General features: G+C 38.4%; 1 long non-coding RNA gene across 1 annotated transcript; it reads left to right on the forward strand.

The window, feature by feature from the left end:
* The first annotated feature begins 276 nt into the window (after positions 1–276).
* Positions 277–11249, forward strand: LOC115187811 (uncharacterized). Its single transcript, XR_003876135.1, has 3 exons — positions 277–708; positions 3569–3712; positions 11232–11249. It is a non-coding gene; the product is annotated as an uncharacterized LOC115187811 (long non-coding RNA).
* Positions 11250–12866: the final 1617 nt, after the last annotated feature.

The raw sequence follows: 12866 nt of genomic DNA on the forward strand, positions 1-12866 counted from the left end.
CATATTCACTGTTATCTTTCTACCTTCCCCCATGTCTCATATTCACTGTTATCTTTCTACCTTCCCCCATGTCTCATATTCACTGTTATCTTTCTACATTCCCCCATGTCTCATATTCACTGTTATCTTTCTACCGTCATCCATGTGTCATATTCACTGTTATCTTTCAGCCTTCCCAATTCCTTCCCCCAGTTTAGAGATGGCTTTTTGCGGTGTGCAGCATAGTCCTTTAGTCTCTATGGGCCAGATGGCCAGTTATTGAGGGCCACAGCATAAGGAAAGAAACTGTTTAGATGGGGGTCATAACATCCAATCACAGAGGTTTACAGCAGCTGACAGTTGCACCATCATTGCTAATAACTTAATAAACTGCCTTATTCAGATAAAGACAATCTCTGTACAAATGTAGGATCTTAATTTGATCATCCTGTTGCAGGACAACGTTGCTGCAATGCAGTTAATTTTAAACTTGTATTGTATTTGAGATTTAAAAAGGCTTTTGGAGATTGTAATAGAGGCTACTTCCTCTGCAAGAAAACCAGTCGTCCACATCCCGTGACTGAAGTTATGTGATTTCCTCATAGGAAATTAAAAGCGTGTTTGAAGCCTACGCAGTTTCAAAACGGCTGTTGAAACTATCGCAAACATTTGTCAACAACATTAGAAGTGGGATAAATGTGTTGATTTGAAGGAAAGACGGGCAGACTGGTAAGTCTACTGTAGGCTAAATATAACTATTATAAAGTTAGGTTGTGGTCAGACAAAGCTTGAGATATGATCCTTTATCATGCTGACAGACCTGAAGGTCTCTGTAGGAAATGTTGTGAACATATCAGGTCTAGGCAACATGCTCTGGTATTTAGACTGAAAACTGATTTGTAGGTGGTCAGTCCTGCTACTGATAGTTTATGTGAACTGATCTGAACAGGTTTAGACTGGTCATCTATGATATGTAGGTTATATAGTACATTCTCTGTCCTGCTACTGGTAGGACTATAACATTATGTTGATCTGAACAGGTTTAGACTGGTCATCTATGATATGTAGGTTATATACAGTACATTCTCTGTCCTGCTACTGGACTATAACATTATGTGAACTGATCTGAACAGGTTTAGACTGGTCATCTATGATATGTAGGTTATATACAGTACATTCTCTGTCCTACTTATTATTATTATTATATTATTGTTGTTGTACTGTCTATAACTACCTTAACAAACAGTGACTTATTATTATTATTAATATATTATTATTATTATTGTTATTGTTGCTGTACTGTCTATAACTACCTTAACAAACAGTGACTTATTATATTATTATTATTATTATTGTTGTTGTTCTGTCTATAACTACCTTAACAAACAGTGACTTATTCTTATTATTATTATTATTATTGTTGCTGTACTGTCTATAACTACCTTAACAAACAGTGACTTATTATTATTATTTTATTATTGTTGCTGTACTGTCTATAACTACCTTAACAAACAGTGACTTATTATTATTATTATTACTATTATTGTTGGTTCTGTCTATAACTACCTTAACAAACAGTGACTTATTATTATTATTATCATTATTATTATTGTGTGCTGTACTGTCTATAACTACCTTAACAAACAGTGACTTATTATTATTATTATTATTATTGTTGTTGTTCTGTCTATAACTACCTTAACAAACAGTGACTTATTATTATTATTATTATTATTATTATTATTATTATTATTGTTGTTATTATCATTATTATTATTATTGTTGTTGTTCTGTCTATAACTACCTTAACAAACAGTGACTTATTATTATTATTATTACTATTATTGTGCTGTTCTGTCTATAACTACCTTAACAAACAGTGACTTATTATTATTATTATTATATTTATTGTTATTGGTATTGTTGTTGTTCTGTCTATAACTACCTTAACAAACAGTGACTTATTATTATGATATTATTATTGTTGTGTTCTGTCTATAACTACCTTAACAAACAGTGACTTATTATTATTATTAATATTATTATAGTTATTATTATTATTGTTGCTGTACTGTCTATAACTACCTTAACAAACAGAGACTTATTATTATTATTATTATTATTATTATTGTTGCTGTTCTGTCTATAACTACCTTAACAAACAGTGACTTATTATTATTATTGACAGTTACCATGGAGATGAAATGTCACAACTACATGTTCATGTGATGCATTAAATCACCTGACTGTTTCTATGTCTGTTAGTAAATGTTTTATTTCTCTAAGAGATAATGAATAAATGAGAACAATTGACAGTCAAGAACTAGTTGTCACTGTGTTAACCACAATCAACATGCTGGATCTCTGTTTAGTTGTCACTGTGTTAACCACAACCAACATGCTGGATCTCTGTTTAGTTGTTACTGTGTTGACCACAACCAACATGCTGGATCTCTGTTTAGTTGTCACTGTGTTAACCACAACCAACATGCTGGATCTCTGTTTAGTTGTCACTGTGTTAACCACAACCAACATGCTGGATCTCTGTTTAGTTGTCACTGTGTTAACCACAACCAACATGCTGGATCTCTGTTTAGTTGTCACTGTGTTGACCACAACCAACATGCTGGATCTCTGTTTAGTTGTCACTGTGTTAACCACAACCAACATGCTGGATCTCTGTTTAGTTGTCACTGTGTTAACCACAACCAACATGCTGGATCTCTGTTTAGTTGTCACTGTGTTAACCACAACCAACATGCTGGATCTCTGTTTAGTTGTCACTGTGTTAACCACAACCAACATGCTGGATCTATGTTTAGTTGTCACTGTGTTAACCACAACCAACATGCTGGATCTCTGTTTAGTTGTCACTGTGTTAACCACAACCAACATGCTGGATCTCTGTTTAGTTGTCACTGTGTTAACCACAACCAACATGTTGGATCTCTGTTTAGGACGTCACTGTGTTGACCACAACCAACATGCTGGATCTCTGTTAGTTGTCACTGTGTTAACCACAACCAACATGCTGGATCTCTGTTTAGTTGTCACTGTGTTAACCACAACCAACATGCTGGATCTCTGTTTAGTTGTCACTGTGTTAACCACAACCAACATGCTGGATCTCTGTTTAGTTGTCACTGTGTTAACCACAACCAACATGCTGGATCTCTGTTTAGTTGTCACTGTGTTGACCACAACCAACATGCTGGATCTCTGTTTAGTTGTCACTGTGTTAACCACAACCAACATGCTGGATCTTTGTTTAGTTGTCACTGTGTTAACCACAACCAACATGCTGGATCTCTGTTTAGTTGTTACTGTGTTGACCACAACCAACATGCTGGATCTCTGTTTAGTTGTTACTGTGTTAACCACAACCAACATGCTGGATCTCTGTTTAGTTGTCACTGTGTTAACCACAACCAACATGCTGGATCTCTGTTTAGTTGTCACTGTGTTAACCACAACCAACATGCTGGATCTCTGTTTAGTTGTCACTGTGTTAACCACAACCAACATGCTGGATCTCTGTTTAGTTGTCACTGTGTTAACCACAACCAACATGCTGGATCTCTGTTTACAGGGGTCCTGTCTCTAAAATGAGTCTCTCTGGGGAGAGAGAGGAGGGGGGTCCTGTCTCTAAAATGAGTCTCTCTGGGGAGAGAGAGGAGGGGGGCCCTGCCTCGAAAAGGAGTGTCTCTGGGGAACATGGCACCAAATCTAAGAGGTGAGATGACAATTTTTTAAAGAATTTATGAAGAGTTTATACACAAAATGCTATATCCACCATTTTTTCACATTTGTGTTTTTTCATCAGAAATGGAGGCTTATGAGTGTGTAAAATATTACTGTTCTAAGATTTTAAATTCATAGATTTTAGCTTATGACATTTTACTGAGAACATCACAGCAAGATGAAACAAATATTGTTGCATTCTCTAGATTCTGCATTCACCAGATTCTCACATTTCATTTGTGTTATAGAGCCTCACAGTGGAGGTGTTATAATACCCATAACACCTAGCGGTCAAACAGGGAAATGGTTCCAATAGTTTTATAGAGCCCCACAGTGGAGGTGTCATAATTCCCATAACACCTAGTGGTCAAACAGGGAAATGGTTCCAATAGTTTTATAGAGCCCCACAGTGGAGGTGTTATAATACCCATAACACCTAGCGGTCAAACAGGGAAATGGTTCCAATAGTTTTATAGAGCCCCACAGTGGAGGTGTTATAATACCCATAACACCTAGCGGTCAAACAGGGAAATGGTTCCAATAGTTTTATAGAGCCCCACAGTGGAGGTGTCATAATACCCATAACACCTAGCGGTCAAACAGGGAAATGGTTCCAATAGTTTTATAGAGCCCCACAGTGGAGGTGTTATAATACCCATAACACCTAGCGGTCAAACAGGGAAATGGTTCCAATAGTATTTCCAATAAAACACATGAGCTGGCGCACACCCAAAGATTTTTATTTTTTTACGTGGAAGTTCTGACTAATGGCTAATAAATTATAAGCTATAAAAATAAGGAGAGTGGCACACTCCATACAGTGAGGGAAAACAGTATTTGATCCCCTGCTGATTTTGTACATTTGCCCACTGACAAAGAAATGATCAGTCTATCATTTTAATGGTAGGTTTATTTGAACAGTCAAGTAATGCATGGGGAAGAAATGGCACAGCAGCCATTTTGGGAGGGGGTGTGGATGCCCACACACCATAGCAGTCATCTTTTATATAACAACAAAAAAATCCAGAAAAACGCATGTCAAAAATGTTATAAATTGATTTGCATATTAATGAGAGAAATAAGTATTTGACCCCGTCTCAATCAGAAAGATTTCTGGCTCCCAGGTGTCTTTTATACAGGTAACGAGCTGAGATTAGGAGCACACTCTTAAAGGGAGTGCTCCTAATCTCAGTTTGTTACCTGTATAAAAGACACCTGTCCACGGAAGCAATCAATCAATCAGATTCCAAACTCTCCACCATGGCCAAGACCAAAGAGCTCTCCAAGGATGTCAGGGACAAGATTGTAGACCTACACAAGACTGGAATGGGCTACAAGACCATCGCCAAGCAGCTTGGTGAGAAGGTGACAACAGTTGGTGCGATTATTCGTAAATGGAAGAAACACAAAAGAACTGTCAATATCCCTCGGCCTGGGGCTCCATGCAAGATCTCACCTCGTGGAGTTGCAATGATCATGAGAACGGTGAGGAATCAGCCCAGAACTACATGGGAGGATCTTGTCAATGATCTCAAGGCAGCTGGGACCATAGTCACCAAGAAATCAATTGGTAACACACTACACCGTGAAGGACTGAAATCCTGCAGCGCCCGCAAGGTCCCCCTGCTCAAGAAAGCACCTATACATGCCCGTCTGAAGTTTGCCAATGAACATCTGAATGATTCAGAGGACAACTGGGTGAAAGTGTTGTGGTCAGATGAGACCAAAATGGAGCTCTTTGGCATCAACTCAACTCGCCGTGTTTGGAGGAGGAGGAATGCTGCTTATGACCCCAAGAACACCATCCCCACCGTCAAACATGAAGGTGGAAACATTATGCTTTGGGGGTGTTTTTCTGCTAAGGGGACAGGACAACTTCACCGCATCAAAGGGACGATGGACGGGGCCATGTACCGTCAAATCTTGGGAAAGAACCTCCTTCCCTCAGCCAGGGCATTGAAAATGGGTTGTGGATGGGTATTCCAGCATGACAATGACCCAAAACACATGGCCAAGGCAACAAAGGAGTGGCTCAAGAAGAAGCACATTAAGGTCCTGGAGTGGCCTAGCCAGTCTCCAGACCTTAATCCCATATAAAATCTGTGGATGGAGCTGAAAGTTCGAGTTGCCAAACGTCAAACCTTAATGACTTGGAGAAGATCTGCAAAGAGGAGTGGGACAAAATCCCTCCTGAGATGTGTGCAAACCTGGTGGCCAACTACAAGAAACGTCTGACCTCTGTGATTGCCAACAAGGGTTTTGCCACCAAGTACTAAGTCATGTTTGCAGAGGGGTCAAATACTTATTTCCCTCATTAAAATGCAAATCAATTTACAACATTTTTGACATGCGTTTTTCTGGATTTTTTTGTTGTTATTCTGTCTCTCACTGTTCAAATAAACCTTCCATTAAAATTATAGACTGATAATTTCTTTGCCATTGGGCAAACGTACAAAATCAGCAGGAGATCAAATACTTTTTTCCCTCACTGTAAATCTCTACTTGCACATTCATCTTCTGCACATCAATTACTCCAGTGTTTATTTGGTATATTATAATTACTTCGTCACCATGGTCTATTTATTGCCTTACCTCCTTTATCTTACCTCATTTGCACACACTGTATATATACTTTTTATGCTGTATTATTGACTGTATGTTTGTTTATTCCATGTGTAAATCTGTGTTGTTGTCTGTGTCACACTGCTTTGCCTTTTTCTTGGCCAGGTCGCAGTTGTAAATGAGAACTTGTTCTCAACTAGCCTACCTGGTTAAACAAAGGTGAAATAAATTTAAAAAATTAAAAAAATCTGCCTTGAATAACAGGTTGCCACTGCTCCAAAGCAATTACATGTGGCACAGGAACCACTGACTGGCTGCATGTTTCTATTATTCAGATACCTGCTGGTACCTCTTAACTGGTTAGGACAGCTCATGAGGTTATTATACAGATACCTGCTGGTACCTCTTAACTGGTTAGGACAGCTCATGTTTCTATTATCCAGATACCTGCTGGTACCTCTTAACTGGTTAGGACAGCTCATGAGGCTATTATCCAGATACCTGCTGGTACCTCTTAACTGGTTAGGACAGCTCATGAGGTTATTATCCAGATACCTGCTGGTTCCTCTTAACTGGTTAGGACAGCTCATGAGGTTATTATCCAGATACCTGCTGGTACCTCTTAACTGGTTAGGACAGCTCATGAGGCTATTATCCAGATACCTGCTGGTACCTCTTAACTGGTTAGGACAGCTCATGAGGCTATTATCCAGATACCTGCTGGTGCCTCTTAACTGGTTAGGACAGCTCATGAGGCTATTATCCAGATACCTGATGGTACCTCTTAACTGGTTAGGACAGCTCATGAGGTTATTATCCAGATACCTGCTGGTACCTCTTAACTGGTTAGGACAGCTCATGAGGCTATTATCCAGATACCTGCTGAGGTCCTAAATATCTGCCAGTAGATGGGACACAATATTACTAATGTAACCCACTGTAAAGACTGGGTTTAGTTGATTGTGTTGCACTGCTCATGTCTGCGTTCTGGAACTGCCCGCGTCCACGTCCGGTGTGGCACCAAGGATATTGTCAGGTTACGTGCAGAGTGGGCTGAGGTGATCTTGGGGAAAACGACGGAGTTCGCTACATTGTTGAGACGCCAAAGTTTATTGTTCAATTATCTTTTTGCTTTACGGTCAGGGACAGTATGAGTGTAGCCAGATCCTTTTCACTCTCTATCCTTGTTTCATTTTGTGGTTCACTGGATTCGTCCTCATCCTCGAGACGAGGGACAGACGAACGACCTGCTAGCTAGCCAAGCTAGTCAGTACAGCTAGGTAAGCTAGCTACTCTACCAGCAGCATCCTCATTTTTCCTAGCTACCACTACATCATCACTAGCTGCCCGCATTACTTGTGGACCGATGGAGCTCCCTGGTTGTTTCATCCACCAGTTAAATCCCATGGAAGGCTTCCGTCTCTCTCGTTGACGGATGCTGGCTACCTCTGTCCGGTTCTCCTCTTTTCACTAGATGGACGGTAACTTTAGTGTTTAACCCCTCTGTGTCCAATGACCGAAGTTTTGAAAAAAAAAATCGTGACGCCTCAAGTAGTCTGGACACATGACATCTTTAACAATGCTTTTTTTCTGATAAAAACTAGTTCATTGCATCCGCCATGGAGCCCAGTTTCATAATATTACCTTGTGTCCCTAGTTATGAAGTTATAGCGAAAAAACAGGCCTTATTTTAGGTCATTTTTCACCCTTCCAGCTCCTATTAGTTTAATTGAGCACCGTGGCACCACCTGACATTCTGAACGTTCTATACCATTGCCCATTGTTCTGCGTCACAATGCCAGCTTCGCTATTGTTATCAATGAGACCTGCCTGCGTTAACATTGTAGGCTGACCTCAAGTATTATTATTAGTATTATTACTAATATTATCACAGCTACTTGGTGCACACTTCACCTGGGTACACGTTGTGGTGACCCACAGTACTAGTGATGGCTGGCGCAAACCGATCAAACGTTAAGCATTTTCTGGTCATAGTTAACCAAATTTTGTTTTCAGAAAATGTATACAACCTAAACAGAACACATGTCCCTGCCCTCTTTTTCAAGATGTGGCCGATTTATACAGACATAATAAAAAATGTAATTAAGACATAACACTTTTTTTGAGGAGTTATTGTTTCTGAATGGCTACTGGGTAATTTGATATGCATCGAAATCTTCGTTTGTAGGCATTGAATTGAGCAAATGCTGCACAGGTTCACTGAGTTACAACCCAAATGGATAGGTCTAGCTCATTGATTTGTAGATCTGACGCAGTTGAGCCTTGCAAGTGCTGGTGAATGAGTTATGTAGTACCCACAGAAGACCACAGGGAGGAGGTAGAGAGCTATAAACCCATAACGTTTTTAGCCTTAAAACCCTTAACCTAACAATCAATAAAATGATTATGAAGCCCTTTTTACATCAGCAGATGTCACAAAGTGCTGTACAGAAATTCTAACCCTACGTATAACCTATTTTAGCCTTAACCCCTAACCCTAATTCTAGGGTAGGGTAGCATAGACACTTTTAGAAACTATTTTAGTAATAATATTATGTAGTAAATACAAGTATAGTACCAAACAGCATGTTGATTATTTTGTTAATCAAACCGTCTAAGCCTTTTGCTGTTTTTATTTTGTTATTAGTTTTTTTTCTAATATTTATTATTGCAAGGCACACAACAAGCCACATGTGTTTTTATTTTCAAATGTGGTTTGAACTGGGAGACCTAGTAACCTCTTTGTGAATGTCCAGCAATTGGCGGGGATAGACAGGGCAGGTTGAGACTGATCTAAGGAATTAACAATGTTTTTTTTCTTCTCAGGTGTCTCACTAAGTCTGTCGTGAATGACTGACTTTTAATTGCTAAATATTTCCAATAGATGGCAGCATAAGACCATGAAGCATCAGTTGTAGGATACAAGCAGCAATATGATTGACATAAAATAACATGCAATCACAACTATATGTCCCATGATTTTCTAAAATGGCCAATCATTACTTTAGTTAGCTATATATCTCCTTCTCGCGCATGAAGCTGACTTCATGCGCGAGAAGGCATCGCGTGTTGATGCTGGTTGATGAATTTGACAATGAATGTACTGGGAAAATACATTTTTCTCAACTAGAGGTGACTGAATTAATGTTCAGGCTTATTGATAATCGGTTATATTAATGAAGTATAATTTCAAACATGAGCATAAAAACAGGTAATAATAAACATGAATCATCATTATATTACTAAACAGTAATCTGTTAAATGCTTTTTCAGTCCTTCCTCTTGTCGTTAGCAGTGTGGAAAGGGACAGAAAGAATCTCACACCGGAGTTCTCCCTGTGAGGGGGAGTGGTGGTGTATCCAGGGAGAAAACTAAACTAATCTTCTGATAAGTCATTCGTGGTGTTATGCTGCCATCTAATGAAATTGATTTAGAAACTGCAGTAATATTGAATAAATGTGTAATTCCTTACTAAAGTATGTAATTTTCTCAGAATTGCAAAATTGAATATTTTCTAGTTAATTTTACAACTTACAACCATAAAATAACAATTTATTGCATAATAAACAATGAAACTGACGAAACCAAAAACATAATATATTTAGTTAATTATATATATGACAAAACTATTTATTAGATGGGAGACATTATCAGCCAAAGTACAGCCCTGTAGACAAAGAAGAGCGCTCCAGTAGGTACCAAAATATTCAAAGGCCATTTTCTCAGAAATGAGGTTACAAGTTCATCAACGTTCAAAGAAGAATTACGTTTCCCATTGTTCATCAACTGTTTTGTATGATATACCATTTTCTAGCCCTGAGTCTCTAAATGTATCCAGTGTAAAAACACATTTGAAAATGTTTCTAAAATAAGACCAGAATCGGTGCCGGGCGGTTACATTTGACTGTGTTAACCTAGCAGTACTACTGATTTCTCTGAGAGTTGAGGCAGATATATATTATTACTGTATAAAACCTAGCAGTACTACTGATTTCCTCTGAGAGAGAGGCAGATATATACTATTACTGTGTTAAACCTAGCAGTACTACTGATTTCTCTGAGAGGCAGATATATTATTATTGTATAAAACCTCACAGTACTACTGATTTCTCTGAGAGTGAGGCAGATATAGTATTACTGTATAAAAACCTAGCAGTACTACTGATTTCTCTGGAGAGTGAGGCAGATATATATTATTACTGTATAAAACCTAGCAGTACTACTGATTTCTCTGAGAGTGAGGCAGATATATATTATTACTGTGTAAAACCTAGCAGTACTACTGATTTCTCTGAGAGTGAGGCAGATATATATTATTACTGTATAAAACCTAGCAGTACTACTGATTTCTCTGAGAGTGAGGCAGATATATATTATTACTGTGTTAAACCTAGCAGTACTACTGATTTCTCTGAGAGTGAGGCAGATATATATTATTACTGTATTAAACCTAGCAGTACTACTGATTTCTCTGAGAGGCAGATACATATTATTAACTGTATTAAACCTCAGCAGTACTACTGATTTCTCTGAGAGTGAGGCAGATATATATTATTACTGTGTAAAACCTAGCAGTACTACTGATTTCTCTGAAGAGTGAGGCAGATATCTATTATTACTATGTAAAACCTAGCAGTACTACTGATTTCTCTGAGAGTGCAGGCAGATATATAGCATTGAGCAAGAAAACATTTGACTCTCTACTAAAATGAAACCTTCATGTGATAGTTTATAAAACAAATTCATGTCTGTCATTGAACAACACCATGTCATAATTAGATAGTGAAAAACACACCAATCTCTTTCATAATTTCTTTTAAAAAATAAAAGCTCATTTACGAACATTTCCTGAAAAGTTATATATAGCGTTTTGGAATGAAACTCTTCTTATGTTTCCCATCTGAGATCAGAGTAGATGAGGATGTAATGTTTGTCTCTGTTGTGTGAAGACCAATCAAGCAGGAGAGAACAGCCTCCCCTGTACCCAGCTGTGTGTCCCATGAAGAGTGACCAGTCTATGGATCCTCTTATATACTTTAGAGAGGAGACTTTTCTACTGAACAAAGGTAAGAAGAACTCATGGGTCATGGTCAGTGAGTTAAACAACACTGTCTCTAGTCATTTCTCCTCTCCCATTTTCACATTTCTTTTGGTTGTTTTCATAATCCATAGGTTAATCCTTTAGTCCATTTTCATAGTCTAAAACAATATTAATTAAACACAACATTCCCTCACGGTCTGTCTGTCTCTGTCTCTGTCTCTGTCTGTCTGGCTGTTCTGTCTGTGTCTGGCTGTCTGTCTGTCTGTCTGTCTGTCTGTCTGTCTGTCTGTCTGTCTGTCTGTCGTCTGTCTGTCTGTCTGTCTGTCTGTCTGTTATGGTTTGAGAGGGAGACTTTTCTACTGAACAAAGGTAAGAAGAACTCATGGGTCATGGTCAGTGAGTTAAACAACACTGTCTCTAGTCATTTCTTCCTCTCCCATTTCCCATTCTTTTTGGTTGTTTTCATAATCCATAGGCTAATCCTTTATTCCATTTCATAGTCCTAAAACAATATTAAACAAACACAACGTTCCCTCCACGTGTGTGTGTGTGTGTGTGTGTGTGTGTGTGTGTGTGTGTGTGTGTGTGTGTGTGGTGTGTGTGTGTGTGTGTGTGTGGTGTGTGTACTCCCTGGTTGAGGAGATGTAATCTCCTGTTTGTCCACAGAAACCAACAGGGAGAGATCAGAGTCAGAGATTCTCAGTGGTCAGTCTTTCCCAGAGTCATCAAACAGACCTGGCCTCTATATTCAGTGTATGTGGTCCTGTTATGTACATTTTGTTTTTGTTTTCCTCAAGTAAAGTTTCTTTCAATTATTCATTAATGTGTTAATGAGAAAGCATTTTATTTTTCTGCTTAACTATTTACTTTATTTATTTTAGTTGCTTGAAGAGAAAATTATGACATTTGTGAAGAACGAGCTGAAGATGTTCAAGAGGATTCTTAGTCCAGAACTCCCAGAAGGCTTTGAGAGTCAGAAGCAGGATGAGGAAGTGGTGGATGCTGAAGATGAGAAGCAGGAGAGCAGTGCCAGAGAGGGGGCTCTGAAGATCACACTGCACGTCCTGAGGAAAATGAACCAGAAGGAGCTCGCTGACACACTGGAGAAACGTAAGATCTGTCTGCCTCATGTTGAATGCTGTTTTATAACATTTAAAAGCTGTGGCTAAAGTACAGCTAAAGTAGCTGTGTAACTCAATGATATGTAGCAGCCTTAACACAACACCTAGTGACCTCATCAAGTAGCAGAAGGGATGTGTTGTGTTGATTCATTTAGAGTGAGAGACAGAGAGAGAGAGAGAGAGAGAGAGAGAGAGAGAGAGAGAGAGAGAGAGAGAGAGAACATTAATAATATCATCAATAACACCAATAATAATATAATCAGTCACACCAGTCTGTAATGCATTATGAAAACATTTACACATTTATACATTCAGTTAAGAGAATACATTATTATAATTTAAAATGTTATAACAGTCCTACAATACTGTAGTTATTAAAACAGACGTAATATTAATATCCTCTGTGTTATTTCTTCATTCAG

Source organism: Salmo trutta, unplaced genomic scaffold (assembly GCF_901001165.1).
Source record: "Salmo trutta unplaced genomic scaffold, fSalTru1.1, whole genome shotgun sequence".
Lineage (NCBI taxonomy): Eukaryota > Metazoa > Chordata > Actinopteri > Salmoniformes > Salmonidae > Salmo > Salmo trutta.